Source organism: Loxodonta africana, chromosome 8, assembly GCF_030014295.1.
Source record: "Loxodonta africana isolate mLoxAfr1 chromosome 8, mLoxAfr1.hap2, whole genome shotgun sequence".
NCBI classification, from domain to species: Eukaryota; Metazoa; Chordata; class Mammalia; order Proboscidea; family Elephantidae; genus Loxodonta; species Loxodonta africana.
The window spans coordinates 122,126,715-122,133,411 of record NC_087349.1 but is presented as its reverse complement, the minus strand read 5'-3'; the positions used below and the strand labels follow the sequence as shown (position 1 = coordinate 122,133,411).

The 6,697-nt window shown below is 44.7% G+C and overlaps 1 pseudogene; it reads left to right on the top strand.

The window, feature by feature from the left end:
- Positions 1-411: 411 nt before the first annotated feature.
- Positions 412-6,471, top strand: LOC135232305 (ragulator complex protein LAMTOR5-like; annotated as a pseudogene).
- The last annotated feature ends 226 nt before the right edge of the window (positions 6,472-6,697 follow it).

Genomic DNA, 6,697 nt, shown 5'->3' with positions numbered 1-6,697 from the left:
GTCGGACAGGTGGCCACTTCCCAAGGGAGATTTCTTAGCCAGGCACTGGCCTCCTCTATAAGTGAAGACAAAGAAGAAGAAGCCATCCCTCCTCTTCTGAGCTTTCAGCTCACAATGAGATTGTGATGACCTTTGCGTTGCCACAGCTGAGGCTGCTATACACTTCCTGGGGTAGTGCCCTATTCCCTACCCCACCCCAAACAACCCTGTCTTCTCCCTCTTGACTCCCCACAGCTGCTGCCCCCATGGCCAAGGCTCTGAGGTTTCTTCCCATTCAAAACAAACTGAATGCCCCTCGATATCTGTCTCTGCCCCACACTGTGACCTATATTCCACTCTTCCCGTGTCACACACAACCTCCCAGGAGCTACTGGTTCTCAAGTTTCTGTATGTAAAAGGGACATCACAAGTATGGGACTCATCTGTGATGAGCTCTACCCCAAACAAGGGTCCCCCTTTGCTCATGGGTGTGTCTTTCTTTCCACCTACCTCATCAGCAAAAAGAAGCCCATGGGGTGCCTGACACCTGTCAGTGGCAGTAGTCCGTCTTACAACAACACCATCCATCCAGAGACCTCATCAGCTCAAAGGTAAGCCCAGAGATCCAGGCACTGTGCATGGACACAGGATGAGTGCCTGATGGAGGTTCCAAGGCTTCCTCCTGACTTGAGGTAGAACAACCTACTGAATTGCTTATCTGACTGCATTCATAGGGGAGCCAGATGCAACTCAGACTGGAACAAGGGTGGGTGGGGAGTAGAGGAAAAGAAAAGTAAGGGACATATACTGTTCTTATCCACTAGGCATGTATGTGTGAGACAGAAACACATGGAGTGCAAAACTGGTGTGAAAACTAAACCACATGAAACCTGTGGCTGGCTTTGATGCACCATGAACACAAGTCACAGTGGACAGTACTGTGACAAAGGATATAGTACAAAATGTCAGCAGTTCTAAAATCTAGGTAATCTAGGCACCATGAACACAAGTCGCAGTGGACAGTACTGTGACAAAGGTTATAGTACAAAATGTCAGCAGTTCTAAAATCTAGGTAATTGGTGTGTGGTTGTTCTCTGAGCAACCCTTCCAACTTTTCTGTATATTTAAAATTTTTCATAATGAAACATCAAAGAGTAACTATACGTGTAGGGAATGGATAGGGATAAGGAAATGTAAAATAATGAGTGTGTTTGTGTGTGTGAATGTGCACATGTATGTGAGTGTGTGTGTGTGAGTGTGTGAGTGTCCCTATGTTTATTTGATTGTATGTTTGTAAGTGGGTGTGTGTGAGTGGTGTGTATGTGTGTGAGTGTATGTGTACATCTTTGTGTTTGTATGTAAGAAAGACTGTGTGTGTGTTTCTGTATGACTGTGTTTTCTCGTCTTTTTAGTGGGCATATCCCACTCTTCATATTGTGTGGAAGCATTTGTATAAAATCGGGATGTTTTTTTCCTTGAAGTTTTACAAAACTTGCATATAGGCGAACTTGCAGCCCTAGACGGGTACACTGTGCTGTGCCTCTGAAGCAAAGACCTGAAAATGAACTAAAACAGATACAACTGTCAATCCTGGGACCCTAAGCATCAAACGAAGAGACAAAGAATAGATCAAATTCCAAATGGAAGAAGAAAATGAGGGAAAATGGACAATGAGGAGGGATACAGAGTAGAGGTCACCTACCAACTAACACAGCACAGCATCACCGTTTTGGAATATAGTCAGCAATGCCCCAGATCGGGGGTACTAGAAGGCAATTTCACAGAGATTCCAACAGGAGACAAAGCAAGGGGTAACCAGAAAAATGTGTTTCCCCATCCCTTGCCCTTCTGGTGAGTTGAAGCAAGAACTCCTTGTCTTAGTCATCTATTGCTGCTGTAACAGAAATACCACAAGTGGATGGCTTTAACAAAAAGAAATTTATTTCCTCACATTAAAGTAGGCTAAAAGTCCAAATTCAGGACGTCAGCTCCAGGGGAAAGCTTTCTCTCTGTCGGCTCTGGGGGAAGGACTTTGTCCTCAATCTTCCCCTCATCAAGGAGCTTCTCAGGTGCAGGGACCCCAGGTCCAAAGGATGCACTCTGCTCCTGAAGCTGCTTTCTTGGTGGTATGAGGTCCCAACTCTCTGCTTACTTCACTTTCCTTTTATCTCTTGAGAGTTAAAAGGTGGTGCAGACCATACCCCAGGGAAACACCCTTTACATTGGATCAGGGATGTGGCCTTGTAAGGGTGTTACAATCCCACCCTAATCCTTTTTAACATGAAATTACAATCACAAATGGAGGACAGCAACAGAATACTGGGAATCATGGCCCAACCAAGTTAATACACACATTTCTGAGGGGGACAGAATTTAATCCATGACACTCACCACCTCAGCAGTCCCTATATTTGGGGTCCACAATACGAGCCCACCCAGGCCCAACCCGACAACTCCTTCAGACTACCTTTTTCTTTTTCCTATTCCTTCCTTTCCTTTCTCTCTCCCACCTAGCCCCACACATCACTAATCCCTCTCCCCACAAAATGTGCATGCAGCCTCATCAAGAGAACCACCAGTTAGCCACTGCCCAAGTCTTCCATATCACAAGGCACTGGCTCCTGCAGAACCATCATTTTTTTTTCTTCTCTTTCTAAGTCCCACTTAATGCTGTATACCACCTCCCCCTATTTCTGTCAGCCCTAAAGAGCTGCTACAGATAGAGAGCCACCAGCTCACAGCTGCCCTGGTTCCACCTGGCCCCAACCCATAGACCCACTCTATGCTGCCACAATTTTTCTTTCATTCTTCCTTTTCTTTCTTCCTCCCACCTAATTCCATACACCACCTCCCCTTCTTCCCACTGGCTCCCACTCCACCACCATAGCTAGAGAGCCAACAACTCACTGCTTCCACAGGTTCACTCCACCCAACTCCTCAGCCTCCACTGTCCTAACTTTTTTGCTCCTATTTTCTCCTATTTCATTTCTTCATTTTCTTTCTTCCTCCCATCTAGCTTGGTATACCACCACTCCCCTTCCCACTAGCCCCTGCTGAACAGCCATAAACAGAGTGCTGCCAAAGCATTGGCCAGCTGCTGCCCTTGGCCTGCCCCAACACTACACGCAGGCCTCCGCCATGCAATCATTTATTTTATTTTTTTTTTTCCCTTTTCTTATTTTCTTTAGTTTCTCCCTCCCATTTAGCCCCATACAGCACCCTTTTCCTGGCCACTGAGACTGCCCCACCAACACTCACAGGCTGCCACCACACTGCGCATTATTTTCTAATTTTTCCTTGTCTTTTCTATCCTTTCTCCCTCCCCCCTAGTCCCTTGTGGCCTCCCCCACACTTCCTGCTGGCCTTCACCACTACACAGCTAGAGCATCCCCAATACTCATTCTTGACATTGAACCAGACTCAGTCCACCCCTCAAATCCAACCACCTATCTAGTTGCTAGACAGTGGGAAGTGGACTCATACAACTGCCCCTCTGACACCCCTGCCCATCTAGTGAGGGGCTTTGAATGTTTCCATACTGCTGGACCAACATCAAGAGGCACACAGCAAATTCTGAGTCTGCCCTCAGCCACCTCTCCAAACCAGTGTACAGTGAAGCAGGCTAGATATGACTGCTGGTGCCCTGCCTACCTGTACAAGGGGGAAAGAGCTATCATATCCAAAGGTGACCAACTAGTAAAGCACACCAGGCCCGCCCACACTGACATATCAAAAAAAAAACAGGATGAAACTAACAAACATTAAACCAATACATAAAATATTACCTTTATGTCTCAGGCATAATATGAAAACATATTTAAAAAGCAGGACAAGATGGCTCCAGCAGAGAACAAAACAAAGAATCAGATAACCTGACGGTAAAAGAAAAGGCAGTAGAAGTACCTGATACAGAATTCAAAATACTCTTCTGTAGGGCTCTTCAAGAGCTTAGGAAAGAGATCAAGGGAAACACAACCAAACCAACAAAAACATAGCCAAAATCAAGGAAAACACAGATAAAGCAATAGAACTCAGGAAAATGATACAAGGACAAAATGTCAAAAGAAGTAAACACTTAAAAATCATACAAAAACAGCAAGTAGAAATACAAAAGAGAAACAACAAAATTTCAGAAATGGACAACTCAATAGAAAGCTTTGGGAGCAAATTTGAAACAATGAACGGCAGAATCAGCAAAACTGAAGACAAATCCATGGATGTCACTTTCTTTGAGGAAAAATCAGAGAAAAGAACGTAGAAAAACCTGAGACTTGTGTGGGACACAATCAAGACCAAAACTTTGCTTGTGATCAGGGCTCTGGAACACAGAGATTGATGAAAGTTTGCTGGCAGAAAATTTCCTTCATATCGTGAAAGATGAAAAGCTGACCATTCAGGAAGCTCAAAGAATCCCATGTAGGATTGACTCCAAAAGAAAGTCACCAAGGCATATCATAATCATGCTTGCCAAAACCAAACACAAGGAGAGAACCCTGAGAGCAGCGAGAGAAAAATGAAAAGGCACAAACAAAGGCGAAAGAAAACCACTAAGGGCTGATTACTTGACAGAAACTCTACAGGCAAGAGGGCAATCTGATGATATATATATTAAACTTTGAGAAAAAAAAAACTGCCAACCAAAAAAATGTGATGGCAAATTTAGTACATTTCCAGGTAAAGAGAAATTAAGGGAAATCATCAAAACCAGAGATTCCTCTAATCTGCAGAGTTAGTCCTTCATTCCCTTGCCGTTCATCTCCCAATAATATATGGCCAGCTCTCACTGTTTGCGTCTGCTTTCTGGTTCTCCACATCTCTGTGGCTTTCACCCATTGATATTCCTTTGCTGTCGTTTCAGTGGTGTTTCTGAAGGGAGTGTACAAACATATGTGCCCGGTCTCCACGAGTGACTGGAAGTTCCTGCTCTGCATCTTTGAGGTACAGACTAAAGGTGCCTTTCCCAAAATGCTCTCAAGATGTCTTCCCCACAAGACTCTATCCCCACCTACCACCATTTTACCTACCCTGCTCTATCTCCTTTTTTATTTTCTTGACAAATTCCTGCTTTATTTCCCCTTATTTTCAGTCATTTGTAGCTTAGTTTGTTACTACCTTACTTCTCGAGTCTCATTATGCTCTTCTGTTTATTTTCTCCAGCACTGTCCTGCCTTCCCCAGATATTTATTCCCACTGCTTCCACCTAGAGGCAGACACCCTATGTATTCAAGGAGTAATGTAGCAGCAGTCCATTGCCTCTCTTAGCCTGCGATTCACCCAACACCCTGCCATCAGGGACCCTGCCCCACCTCAGCACCGCTCCCTTCTTCATGGTGATTCCAGAGATCACTCCTGTCTCCTAAAGCGCCCTCTTCTAACCTCATCCTTCTCCAGGTGGCTCCCATTTGCTTTCTACCCTTCAGGGAGTCCTCGAGATTTCCGCTTCAAGAAGGGTTCCCCTTTTTGTTTTTCTGTGAAGTCATATCATCACTCCTTTACGTATCTTTTTATATCCTGAGCATATCTTTTTATACTATTGGATCAGGGAAGGGGGAATATATCACAAGATAGATCTACCTTTTTGATTTAGAAGTCTCATAGAAAATTTTTTATTTGTAGGTGTGTCAATATTTTCAAGGAAAAATTTTACAAGTTTTAGTCTCTGCTTCCTGCCAAATTCAGCACCTCAAATCAAAATGAGAACACCCCTGGCCCTGGCATGTCTAGGCAGAAGCTGTGGTCAGACCTGCTTCTTGGTAGCTGGCGTTCGTCCGTTAATAAACTCTCCGTTGGAGATGCCGATGTAGCTTCAGGACAAGGAACAAAAACACCTTGTATTTGACATGAGAGTTTAAAAACACTTGGGTCCCCTGGTATCCATTACCCAACAGCAGCAATGAAGACAGCATGGAGAAGGTACCAGGCAGGGTGTGACCTTCCACATGACTCATGCTTCCCCCACTGTTGACGCGAAAGCCCAGGGAGTTCTCCTTGTCCACCACGTCATCCTCTAGTCATTAGGCAAAGTGTAGCAGGTCTCCACCCTGACACACACTCAAGAAGGAAAAGCCAGTGGTCTGTGGCCAATTTCTGTCAAGCTCAGTGTCTATTTCCAAAAGGAGTTGTGTGGCAGAAAATATTGATTTAAAAGAAGGAAGCACATTGATTTAGGAGAAAAGAAGTAGGGTCCTAGGCCAAGTCTGCAAGCAGGTGGCCGACCTTGGACACAACCTTGGAGCAGCACTTGGAGGACACAATGAAGAATTCTTCCATTGTTGGAGTCCTGTGCACAGATTCACAAGGACTTAATCTGGGCTGCTGTGGGACCCTGTCAGATAGCATGCTGGGGTGATATACGTTCTAGCCTGGCAAACAGCTAAGCTGACCTCTGACCCCACTGCTATTCCTGTGGTGCGTCTAGAATCAGGTAACAGGAACATTAGGATCCAGGAACCCAATAACACCACAGTGGCAGTGCACAAAATGGCCTCTTGACCTGCCATATCACTTCTCCAGCCTGTCACAGGGACTCGAGCCTACCATGTTTATGATCTTATGGAACTATTAAAGGTCCAGGAATTAGGCCACTCAGTTAATAAGCACTGGGCATTTTTCTATTTATTTTAGAGTAAGCTGCTTTTGGCACTCTATGGAGTAAGTAACCTATCAAAATATTGGTAAGAAAGATCATGTTTTGAAGCAGCATGTCCAGATTACTTTG